We start from the raw sequence: 10,464 nt of genomic DNA, 5'->3' as shown, positions 1-10,464 counted from the left end.
GAAAAGAAAACCAACGAAACGAACAAAAGCTATAGAAAAATTAAATTTACAAAAATTTAAACCAGCCATACGCAAGATGGCGCCTGTTTTCAATAGTAAAAACGAAAATTCAAAAAAAATGAAAAAATTTGCTTGAAATTCGATTAAAGAATCATCATCATCATTTTTTTATTATTATTGAAAAGAGAGTAGATTCTAATGGGATGATAAAAAATAGATTTTAAAACGTATCACTTTTTATTTGTTTGTAACTGGCACCAAATCCCATCTCCACCAAGAGCACAACAACACACTTGGCCACATATTTGACATGATTAATTATTGTTTTTCATTTTATTATTTATATATAATACTCCTTCCTATGTGGATGTCTATGAAATTGTAATAGTTGTAGTTGATTACAATGATAAGCGATTATATAATAAATACTTGACTTTTTTTGAACAAAACAAAGTCCATCTTGTCGCACTCTCTTTACACCATTCAATGTTTTACACACACAAAAAAAAACAGAATATACAGTTTGTTTATAATATTATGTTATATGATCATGGTAATAATAATAATAATAATAAAATAGCCTACACCGTTTTTTGAAAAAGTGTTTGACACTTCCGTACCATGAATTTCCTTCATGTAAAATTGGCAACAAACAACAAAACCGTCGATTTCGAACGAAAAAAATCCATTATTGTTCACAGAATTTTTGTTTATCGAAAAAGATTGATTGATCCGGAATGCACGTGCTTCGATTAATTCTGTAATTCAAACCATTTTTTTTCCTTTTCTTTTCTTGATTTTCGAAAATAAAAACAAAACAGTCATCCTGTTAATTAATCAATCTTGTTACACAAAGTAATTTGATGATTTGATTTCTTTTTTTTTTGTTCAATTTATTGTTAATTTGTGGCCCAATTAACGGCGTTCCGTTTATTTTGTTCATGTTCTCTTGTGAATTTTTTTTTCTTTTGTTTTGTTTTGTTATTACATTTCAGTAGATTTGATTATAGAAAAAGTTCCATGGTCTAAAACACATTCTATGTAAATAAATCAAATAGTCAAATGAGAAAACAGCCACAACAACAACTATGGCTATTGATTGTAAAATGAACCATAAGTAAATTGTTAAACCATTTATTTAGCCATTTGGTCAACAGAAAAAAAACAGTAAAATAATAAATTGGATCAAATGGTGTCAGTGTGTGTGTGTGTGTGTGTATGCATGTGTGATGTTGATGGGGTCGTTGTCAGTCAAATGGACCGATGATGATTGTATTTGCTTTAGCCATATACGTATATTATCAATGTATGTATGTTTCTATGATGATGAATACATTGATTTTAACTTGCTTGTCTATCGAATTTTTGTCCAAGAACCCGAAACACACACACACACACACATATACAATTTTCACCCAATATCATTCAATTCCATTCAATTCATTCAGACTGATTTTGACTTTTTTACGCTTAATGGAGCATAATGCACACACACACACAAATACAATACCAGAATCAAATTGCTTCGACAATCCATACTGATTTGAATTATACAGTGAGAAATAAACTTCCATACATTCAATCTATTCGTAGTAGTTACAGTTCATTGTCATCATGATTTTATCATCTTCATCATCATCCCATGGAACATGGTATGTTTGTCAACATGACCGTAAGTAATACCGCAAAAAAATGATATACATTCCCCATACAGCCACCATCATCATCTACTCGTACTAACATTACTTGCTAGTTTTATGTCATCATCCATATTGAATTCATATTGAAAGTGTCGTAGTTGTAAAAAAATGACATTCTCATGGTGATGATTTTTATTATTAGTATTTGATTGAACCAGAAAAAAAACAATCATAATCATTATTTTCGTTGAACGATGTCATATGTAATAGTTTGAAAAAAATGAAAGTTTATTTTCTATTCAATATATTCTTTATAACTGATAAGACTTGTCATCAAGATTCTAATTCTTTATTGAGTTGTTTTGAAATTTTTCTGTTTTTTTTTATTCCCTTTTAATCACATATATCGTTGTAATGTGATCCGTTTCTATAATTATGAACACATTGATAACAAAAGTGAAGAATAAAAAAAAATCTTTTGGAACAGAAAAAAAAATTGTTCTCGGATAGATCATTATAAATATGAATAAATGAAATGACAAAATGAAAATGGACAAAATGACAAAAAAAAGAAGATAAGAAATGGCTACCACCAATATCATCATCATCATCATCATTATCATCAACATCGTGAATCTAGATGGACAATAGAAAATGACAATAAAAATGTTTGTCGCTCTAATTAGATTGCATTTAGTTAGTTTTTGTTAGTTAGTTGTTTTGATTGTGATTATTTGTAACAAATTTACCACAAAAATACGCTCGTCAACAATCATCAGACCAGATCGGACATGGTATAGCTTCATCTTGGATTCTTATTATGTTGACGATGATGATGATGATGATGACGATGATCATTGTATTTTGATCGTTTGTACATTTGTCGAAGAATTTCGTTTATGTGTGTGTGAGAGAGAGAATGCATTTGTGTTCACTCATTATAGTCAGTGACTATTATTGTCATCATCATCATCATCATCGTTGACATTCGGAAATGATTCGTTTCCTATTTAAGCAGTTTGTATTTATATAAGCTATATATGGAATTCTTAAATGATATATTCTATAGAAATGATAAGCGACTAATAATAATGATAAAAATACGATAATTCGAGCATGAAACTTGAATCAACATACACATACACATCATATAAACTGAACCGAATTGGAATCGAATAGATAAATAGATAGATGAAATGAATGAATGAATGGCGGCCAATTCGAAATAGTATGCTGATAATATTAGATAGATATGAAATAAATGATTATAATCTATGACATTATATAAAATTCCCGTTTCAAATAACTGTTTCATATTCATTCATTGGTTAGTGATAAAAATGACAACAGAATCGAATAAAAATGAACTATATGGTTTTGCTTGGTTTTTCTAATTTATTTTTCTCAACATTCAATAGTATCTATAGATATGATGAATGGGATAAAAAATTCTCTATATATATGAATTATTATACGACAATTTAAATCAATTATATTTTTTCTTTGTGTCTCATTGAATTTGTCGTCAATAATAACAATAATATATTCTTCCTTATTCTATATTTAATACTGACAAAAAGAAGCAAAAATATGGCTGAAAAAGACTAGAAATTTACTGAAAAATGATTTGTTGATTTTTTTCCACCAATTCGTACACTAATTACAATATGTTCAGTTACATTGGCTGGACTGGATTTTTTTTTTTTTTTGTTTGTCGGTTAAATTTATATTACATTTCTCAGTCATTAATGAAACCTAAAATTCATTCTATTATATAGAGAAATATGATCGTTTGTCTTAGTCAATATTTGGTGTTTTTCATATAATAAACTCATTTTCCGTCAACATTTTCATCATCAAACAACAATAGAATACTATCGTTTGAATCCAAAAAATAAACAACAATACAATACAATACAAGAAAAAATATATATTACGAACAAAAAAAAAAATACAAAATGCAAAAGAATTTTAATATATTCATATATATGGCAGCTCATTAATTTCCTATTACCAGTATTTTCACAATTCTTTTGATGTTTTTCACACACACACACATGATAATTTAAAACAGTTTAGGTAAATAACATTATATTCTTATTATTATTCGTAAATAATGATTATTTTCATGAATGTATAATATTAAAAAAATTGTCTAATGATAATCAATTTATTTTCAAATCATCATCATCATCATCATCAAACTGCAACTGAGAAAAAAAATGGAAATTTGGAACGAATAATTAATTATACACACACACACACACACATAATGCAACCAATCATTTTTGTGTGATGATTTTTCGTTTCATTCCAAACAATGTATATATGATGATATTTTTAGTGTTGACTATAAAATTGATTTATGGATTTTTATTTTCCATTTATAATAATGCAATATATTTAATGTTATGTAAAAATTTTTTTTTTGTTTTGTTTTGTTTTGTTTCATCCTGTTTGTTGTTCCCTGTCGTGTGTAGAATTTGATTTTGTTCAGAATTGAATGAAAAATACTTTACTCAGTTTGTGTGTGTGCAAAGTTATTTGCATTGTCATTGCTGTATTTTTTTTTTTATTTTTTATTTTTTTTGGTTATGATTAAAATTAATTAATATGCATTTCTATTTCCGTCAAAAACATTCACCTATTTATTTATCTATTTTTAATTATGATAACTTGATTGTCATGTTGATCCTGATAATAAATAATTTTTTTTTCATTTAGATAATTAATATTTTTTTACTCATTTTTTATCATAATTGATAATTATTGAAACAAATGATGATAATTTTTAATTGGTAAACAAAGTCGATTTTTATTAATTTCTTTTGATTATTATATTCATGATAATAATCGAATTCTGTATCGATATGTGATTTGTGTGTTTATGCGATAAAGGATATGGATTCAAATAAGTTTTTTTTTTGATAGGAAACGTATCAAGTTTTCAACATTATATTTATATTATGAACAAATTGATTGTCGATCATTCATGTCCGTAAATATATCTCTCATTATTATTATAAATAATACTATCATTTTTTTGTATTATATTCTGGATTTGGTTAGTTTTCATTTCCATTCAGTTATTCGGCTGCAAATGTTCCTCCATGTCAAATGGACACATGTAGAGCGGAAACTTTTTTGTTGTTGTTGTTGTTGTTGGTACAGAGTTCTGTGTGTCAAGCAAAAATCAACATTTAATAATAACAACTAAATAGAATTGCCTGTGAAGAAACAAAAATGGATCATACTCAGTGTACATTTAAAATGTAAAGATGAAATTTTCCATACAACTATACGGTTACATGGTAAATGTTGAATCACCATATTGGACATATTAAAATATTATAATAAACGTTTCAAATATTATTATTCTCTGTCGTTGAAAAGCGGTTTAATATATTATTCAATTCAGGTTTTCTATTTTGTTGTATGTATTTATATGATAAAGTTAATTGTAAATAATGATTAAAAACCTTCTAATAACTTTCTTGTGGCTTTGACTGATTGCTTGCTGTTTTGTATTCTTTTTTTTCCGAACAATCTGCTATTCTTCTGATATATTCTTATTATTAATAATAATAATTCTGGTACCGCTACTGGTACTACACACACACACACAAACACAATTTACAATCGCACATTTGTGATTCAATATTATTTTATATAATAATAATGTAATAATGATACTCTCACTTGGATCCAAAGAGAGAGAGAGAGAGAGAGAAATAGATGCATGCTGAGAATGAAATTTGCTGAAATTGAATTGGATCGAGCGCGCGCGCTCTTCTATGAAACATACGAAAAAAAAGGAAACACGCGCATTTTATAGATTTGTTCATGTAAGTGGCCAATATGGTATATGGTGATCTGTGTGCCTGAACGGATTTCTTGTTTTTTTTTTTTTTTTTTTTTGATTCAGTGCAACTAAGTTTTCGGTCTAGGCAATAATAATGATGATGTTCATCTGATATATATATAACGATGATGACAAAAAAACACAAAACAACAAGGGCCACATATATACGACGGCAACAACGACGACGACGAATAAGAAAATTCTCATTTTATTAAATTTTGGGATTAAATTTAATTCCATAGACGTTTGACGTTATTTTTTTTCACTCACTTACAAACACAAGCCAATATTATATACTAAAGAAAAAAATAAAAAATAAAACAAACAAAATGAATCGAATTTTTTCTTTTTTGTTTATATGTGGACATGTCATTTGAAAAAAAAGAAAAAGCAAAAAGAATCCAGAATTTATGGTGAATCCTCAGAATAATAAACAGATAACTGAATGAAATACCAAAAAAGAAAAACCTTATAAAATGAATGTAATATGTTTTAGGGAGGTAAAAATAAAAGTGATGACAGCAAAGTGGAGAGAGAGTGTGTGTGTGTAAGTTCTTTCAACTTATAAATTTACAAATTTCTTCCTGACATTAAATGATTCCAACGATTCGTTTATTAGATAGAAAGATAATATCCTAATAGAATTGATTGTTTTCATTAAAAAGAAAAAAAACCATGGATTTCTTCAATGATATTTTTACAGAAAGACATATATTATTAACTTTCGTTTTGTTTTTCCTACTACATATTTTCATTTATTTGTTAATTTAAGAATTGTGTGTATTCGGGAAAAATTTTTCTTATTTTCATTGGTCATTTTATGAAATATAAATTGATTGAGCAACACAAATCGATTGTAGACCGCTTGTGGTTTGATCGATACTTTTCATCAGTTATTTAAAATATTTCATCAGTTCTCGCGACACGTTCAAGTTTTAAATTTTATTCTTATATTACGTTTGGAACAATTTATGGAAGCACGAATGAAAAATATTAGTCAATAATGATTATGACGATTAAGATGATATAATGATAAATGTTTTAATGTTTTTTTTTCTTTCTTTTTCAAATGCAAACCACAATATTTGAGTTTTTTTTTCTTCTGGCATCCAACATTAGTAGTGTAGTAGTTTCCGGTTTTAGATTCGTTACGGCAAATCATCATCATCATCATTATTATATTTGAATTCTTCAATATAGTAACAAGAATATTGAAAGAGTTAAAAAAAATTGTTGTCTGTCATTAATATGTATTTAATCGTTAATAATTGTAAATTGTAATTGTGATAAGGAATTCAGGAATCTACATGCTTAACATGTATTTCTTTACTTTGAATAGAATAAAAAAATAAAAATGAATGAATATATGTCATACATAAAAAAAGAGTCAATATTGACACATTTTGATGTGTATTTGTATATATGTCTTATCGAATTGAACGTTGACAGACCATAGTGACAAAAATAAATAAATAAATAAAAATACATAGTAGTATATCAAATCGGGAGTTAACCATAATAATGAGAATAATAATAATGATAATAGTTGATCGAAATAAGTTATTTAGCTTATGACACGTGCCTGGTTTTTTAACCGATGATGATGATGATGACGATGATGATAGAAAATCGAAGAAAAAAACCCGTAAGTCATAAATGGTTTAGTCCACCGGTCGGTCACACGTGACCAATACCCAATATACCCGTATAACACTATTGCTATAATAGTAACAGAATTTCATTATCATTATCATTGTATCTCAAATATCGGCAACAAAGATAAGAATTTTATTTGTATATGTATGTATGTATGTATGTATGTGTGATTCACATTTTGATTTTCACTTTTCACATTCGTTGTTTGTCATTGTAAACGAATGAAATGAATGAATGAATGAATGAATGTTGCAAGTTTTTATATGGACATTATATGTCACTTTAAATGTCCAAACGAGAATTTCGGTATCCGATGTAGTTCATGAGTTCATGTTTATGTTCTAAGCTTTAATGCTATATGTCTTATCTTGAATGAAGGTCCAATGGTATGACCGAAAACAATATCGTTTTCTTTTCCATTCTTTCATTTCCCGATATGATGATAATATACACTTGTATTGTTCTGAAAATTTATCTTCCCAAAAAAAAAAAAATAATAATGATCCGGTGATTTTATATCATTTATTCATCAAATGTTTGGTCAATGATCAAAAATAATAATAGTATAGAAGCAAGATTCAAACCTATCTGAGATAAATAGATTATCATTCTATTGGGAAAACAAAAATTTTTTTTTGCCCGAAACAAGAAAGAAATTATTCAATGAAATAATTCAAAATGCTGCCAATATATAATAGTTTTATAGATTTGAATCTTTAAGAAAAATTTGTTGAAAACAACATATATAATATATTCATAAGCGTATGATCACATTGGCTTCTGGATTTTCACAATAAATATTCCAAATTGATTGATGTTGGATTTGGATTGTTGATATTTTTGTTGAAAAATATTCTCCAACAGTTTTCTGGTATATCCGTGGTATCCAGGCGTGCTCTCCCTCCTTTTTTTTCTATTAAAATGAAAAAAAATCAATCGATATAAAATATCTAAGAAGAGATTTGGTTTTTGTTTTCATTTATAAAATATTCACTATCAATAAATTGCATCATCTTCATCATCATATAACGGGTTACTTGTCTTTGTCATTTTTGCATATTCAAATGTTATTCTAATATACTTTTTTTTAGAACTTCTAAATTCGCATCAAATGGCAACGGGAGTGAGGAAAAAAAATTTATTGCTTTTTAATACTAGTTTATCAAAGTTTTTTTTTTATTCTCATTTTTTTTCTGCATGCGAAACTAAATAACTAGTGAACTATAGTATAGTTGTAATAGGAATGGAAAAAAAGTTGGTCGCTATTAAGTTCGAATAAAAAATCTTTAACATTTTTTTTTTTGCTTGAATTGAATTTTTTTTTCACGAATCGTGAATGAATACTTGTGTGATTTGCATTCAAATCATTCAAAGTTGCATTTTCAAAAATTGAACTTTTCTACTTTGCTCACCATCAAAATGAAAACTTTATATTCTTAAATTCTACTATTTTGTTACGCACACACTCAATTGAAAAACTTTGATCATACGACATTCTTAAATATATAGTAGTCTGATATTTAATTAAACTTGTACATATACTCTATAATAAATGTTCATTTAGAATTCACACTTATACATACAACAATGACAACATTTTTTTCAATTATTTTATTATTATTCATTCTATTCATTCGTAATCGAATCAATTTATATTTAAATTGACTATCGATGTTTGTGTGTGTGTGTGTGTGTGTGTGTGTATGTGTGAAAATCACATTGTCGTCACCAAATCGTTATAAATTGCCTCCTGTCACATAGATATTCATTTATTCATTCATTCGTACTTTTGTTCATTTTGAAAATTTAAGTTAAATTCATGGCCATTGTGTGTATGTATGTAACACCGGGAACAAGGGCCATAATTCTATAAGATATAAATTGATAGCATCCACATACACAATCATCATCATCATCATCATCATAATCGAATTGAATTGATTCACATGTTTGGTTCATTGGATATATATATGTGACTTTATTATGGTTTTTCTTTTTTTTTTTTTATTTATTCGGGTGACGTGTTCCATATATATTATATTATAATAGACTTTTTTCTGACACTTTTTCTTATTATTTTCATTGTCGTAGTTCATATTTTTTTTTCTTGCTTGAAGTAACTACTACTACAATTACGGCGACAACAACAACATAAACATGCAATCAACGAGAAAAAAAGACCGAAAATATCTCGGTTCTGGTATAGATGTGTATTCACATGTATCGGACAATTGTTTAGCTATTATAATGAATGTTCCAAAAAAAAGTGATTCAAAAAAGCGTGAGTGAGTACCAGAAAAACGATTTTTTTTTTCATTCAACTATTCATAGTGAACATACTTATCGGCCACTAGCATCATCATCATCATCATCATACAGCATTTGAATGTCCTTTTTTTCAATTCATTCATTTATTCATTTTCTTTCATGGCTCTTGACATGGCAAGTGTGTTTGTATGGATAGATATATATTATATATTATATTGTATATAAAAGAGAGAACCTAGGCAAAAAAAAAGAATCATGGTGAGCTCTTTTCGGATAGATATATATATTGCTGTTGTATTATTGAGTGTTTGTATTTGCAAGTGAGTGAATGAGATTGCCAATTGGCCTTTATTTGACTTATAATGGTATTTGTTCCAATAAAACGACACTTAGCCCGCGTTTATATATGTGTGTGTAATAGCCTGAACCATTGACTCGGGAATATAATGCTACTTTTTAAACTATTTTTTTTTCGTTATTTTTTCCTTTGATTCAATTTCTCATTCAAACACTAAACACACACACACACACACACTTTCACTCATTTCATTTGATGATGATTAAAGCTCAATAGTGTGATTACATTATTACGGTTTTTATTTGTGTGTTTAGTTTAGTTCCAGAAAAAAAAGACCAATCTATAAAAGACCATGTAGTCTGTATAGACCTTTTTTTTATTGTTTGTCATTTCCGCATGATTATTATTATTATTTCGTTAGTATGATACTTTAGATTTTGTTGTTGTTGTTGTTGTTATTGTTATTGTTATTGTTAGTTTAACAGGAGTCATTTTCGGGTTGTCGTCGTCATCATCATCGTTGTTGATCGGTTGGCTGATTCTTGTTTCATTTGCTTTTGAGTGTCGGTATAATTCATTTTTTCCATATCCACATATACACTGTTTGACCATTTTTTTTTTTCGTATGATATGTTGGTCTTCACAATGATGATGATGATGATGATGACGATGATTGTCATCAATTTTAAACTAAAAAGAATAGAAAATTATCCAGTTATAAATACAATTCATTGTCATAT

Source organism: Dermatophagoides farinae, chromosome 1, assembly GCF_024713945.1.
Source record: "Dermatophagoides farinae isolate YC_2012a chromosome 1, ASM2471394v1, whole genome shotgun sequence".
NCBI classification, from domain to species: Eukaryota; Metazoa; Arthropoda; class Arachnida; order Sarcoptiformes; family Pyroglyphidae; genus Dermatophagoides; species Dermatophagoides farinae.
The sequence above is the reverse complement of the archived record's forward strand: the minus strand, read 5'-3'. Positions refer to the sequence as shown.